At 33.5% G+C, this 3,398-nt stretch overlaps 1 non-coding gene across 1 annotated transcript; it reads left to right on the top strand.

Moving 5' to 3' along the window:
* The first annotated feature begins 278 nt into the window (after positions 1 to 278).
* LOC129034433 (U6atac minor spliceosomal RNA) lies at positions 279 to 399 on the top strand. The gene has a single exon (XR_008501909.1). It is a non-coding gene; the product is annotated as a U6atac minor spliceosomal RNA (small nuclear RNA).
* Positions 400 to 3,398: the final 2,999 nt, after the last annotated feature.

Here is a 3,398-nt window from a genome sequence, read left to right as displayed (position 1 = left end):
TAAAATCAAGCACAGGTGTAACTTGTCTAAACATTTGTATTGTCATTGAATTTTGGAAATTTAAATAATTTTAATAGGTCCTTTTTTTCCTTTGTCATTCTGTTTCTTTCAAGAGTTATCAAATGATTCCATCCTTAAGCATCTCTTCCTGCCAATAACTACATGTTTTCCAATTTGACTTAGTAATCGAGAATTTAATAGTATTGGATATTCCTCAAATATAGAAAATACTCTCCCTCTTCTTGGTGAGAATTATCTCTTCCCAAGGACATTTTTTTGTGTTCTGTGAAAGGAGAGAAGGCTAGCACTCCCCTTGACAAGAATGGAAGGGGCCCTTGGGCCTGACAACTATTCAGGCATTGTCACCTACTTCCAAGGACATTTTATTAAGTACCTTCTAATGCATTTGTTTGTATTCATTAATTATTTTGTCTATTGTGGATCCCCAACTAGGCTTTAAACTCTTGAGAATCAGGATCATAAAACAAAATAGTAAAACAACAGCAACAAGGATCAATTTTCCAAACATACAGGGAATTTCATACTTCACAAGAAAATTGTCACCTTGAGAATATCTTTCATTTATTTCAATGACAGAGCTTTAAAAAAAAGTCTTTGCAACTATTTTTGGAATTGTCTGTACAGCTATTTGGAGTGAAATGAGTAAATAAATTTTTTATTTCTGAGTTACATTTTTTTTCTGAAATACACCCCTAAAATGATATTATCCAAGTAAACTCCCTTTTTCCCATGACATTGGCCTCTGGAAGACGTTTGAGAGTCTCCTTAAAATAAATATATCCTCAAATAATATTTTTGCTAAAGATGAACCTAAATCTGCTGGAACCTGTAAAACTATCAATTTGGAGAAAACCAAAGGGACAGAGAAACATATCAAATGTGGCCATGGAAATGCAATCTATAAAATCAAGGCTGAAAAAAAAAAACTCAGGATAAAAACATCTAAATTTTTCGAAAAATAATCTCTTGTTCTAACTTCTCTGGCCATTGTCTTTCATGAAGTTGCTTTACTACAAGTGTTAACATTTATCAGAGTATAAGCCAAGTGAAAATAGCTAACTAAAATTAGAGAATTGTAAAGAGCTCAATTACGTTCAAGTGGGAGGTGGAATTATTTAATCCAGGCCCCTTTGCTGTCATTCACTTCAAGTCTATCTACACCAGGGTCTCCTCATGTGCTCCATGTTTGCTGCATTGAACTGAATTGACTTTATGGTCTTAGTCCCAGGAGCATATGGAGCTCACTACCTCCATCTATCTTCTTGTCCTTTTGCAGGGATGTAAATAACAGCTGACTATTCTTAAGTTTATAATTGTACTTCTTTAGTATCATAGATTGCTCTCCTTGACTTAACTTTTTGGTTTTCCACTTTACAAACTGTCCTTCTTTTTTCTATGCAAAAATATTGGAGTGCATACCATGTGATTGGAGCTAGAGATAGAGAGTTGAATGAAGTTACATGGTCTCTACCTTCAAAGGGCCCTCTATCTGTTATACTGTCCTTTGCAGACACTGAGAGATTTACTACTGCTTATCTTCATTCACTTGTCACTTTACTCTCTGGAAGAGTTGCGTGCTTCTGAACTGTGAGATTTTACTCTGTGCTTCTGCTTCAGATCATTTATGAGATGTTAGATAAAAATGACCCCAGAATTATTCATGAAAAATCCCACTCTTTGCCCTTTGCCATAAATAGAAGTAATCGATTCTCTCTACCAGCAATTTGCTTTTTAAAAGACACTTATTATCTGATCAAATGACTTTTTCTTTTCCCCAGTCTCTTTTTGACTCATTGTTTAAAACAACCTTTAATGGAATTTAGCCCAGACTTTTTCAATCTACCTTTATTCGTATGTACCCAAGCTTAGATATGCCACTCCACTCTCGACAGCCATAGCGAAATATTTAATTTTCTTTACAATGGCAAACATAATACATAAAAATTGTGAAAAGTTAGGAAAATAAAGATTTAAAATAGAGAACTATAGTAACCCATAACCCCAGATGTTTATTCTTTTATCCACAATCCCTCAAAGAACTAAGTGGATCATCCCATTGTGATCCTACCAAACTCCTATTTGTTTGGTTGCTTCAAGACTGTTTTTCTTTGTTATTGATCTTACCAGCTTGCTTAGTGTGGAAGTGTAGGTGAGACCTACAGTTCTATGGTTCATAAAAATCCTTCAGGAATTGTTTTCATGTACAACACGAGAAAATATTCACTCTTCAAGTCAGGGAAGTGAGGGAACTTTACACATTTGTGCTTCAGAATTAACTGGGCTATATATTTAAATTGTAAAGATATTTATAATTGATTTGTGAGCTAGATTTGGGGATATGATATTCCAAATAGGCAGAGTAGTAAACAACATGCCTTTGGAAGTAAACTGCTTTTGTCTCTGTTAAAAGACCATTTTAAAAATTTTTTGTTATCTTTTTTCCTTTTGCTTTTGCTATTGCTTCAGAAAGTCGCGAGTGTGACCTTGTATTCACCTCTGCATTGCATACTCCTTTCTAATATCTCTCTATGCTGATTATCTTCTTTGAAAAATGTCTTTGGAATTGTGAGGGCAAATACAAGCTAATGTCAAACAAGCCCCTTTATAACCTCTGGGCAATAAAATGGTTGATACTTACTAGACAATGGTGACATGTTAAATAAACTATTTGAGAATAACTGGTGTTTGTGAACCAAAAAAATGCTTATAATAAAATCCCAGTTTTGGGTGTCTGATTTCTTTCCCACATACTATGAATCAGGGGCAGGTCTTTAAAATTCTGTCTAAATTAGGAATTGGTCACAAGCGCTATTAATGATCACGTTCTGCTGGGAAACAATTGTAATTTCACAGTTTATAATGGATTTTACAGTTGAGAGTATTTAAATATGAGATGAGACACCAGACCTGGTTGCTTTTGTGATTCTGATTATTACTATTATCATTTAATTCTTTCCGGTCAACATTTATCAGGGGTTAGTTGATAGATTTTTTTTTCACAAAATTTCCTTTGTTCTCCCAAATGCTAATATTCAAAGACTGTTTATTAATTCAGAAAACATACTTTGCTTTAGAATGTTAAAATCAATAACTTAATTTGTAGGAATTTAAATTCTGATAATAACTTTCATGATTTTAATTAATTAAATATGAATTATAAATAGGATTTCTACAGAATAAAAAGCATCTGGAGAAATATTGGTAAAAGGAAACTGAAGTACAGGAAAAGTAAGAGAGGCTTTGAGACCTTTGAGTAAATTCAAGTTTGTAAACTTAGATGAATTACATACTGGGGGCTCAGAAGTCTCACATGTTAATTCTAAACCCCTGTCTAAAAATTTGGAAAGGCTCTTTAGAGAATGGAAATGTTCTAGAAG

This window comes from Pongo pygmaeus, chromosome 2 (genome assembly GCF_028885625.2).
Source record: "Pongo pygmaeus isolate AG05252 chromosome 2, NHGRI_mPonPyg2-v2.0_pri, whole genome shotgun sequence".
Lineage (NCBI taxonomy): Eukaryota > Metazoa > Chordata > Mammalia > Primates > Hominidae > Pongo > Pongo pygmaeus.
Note: the sequence above shows the minus strand (reverse complement) of the source record. Positions and strands in the feature narration are given on the sequence as shown.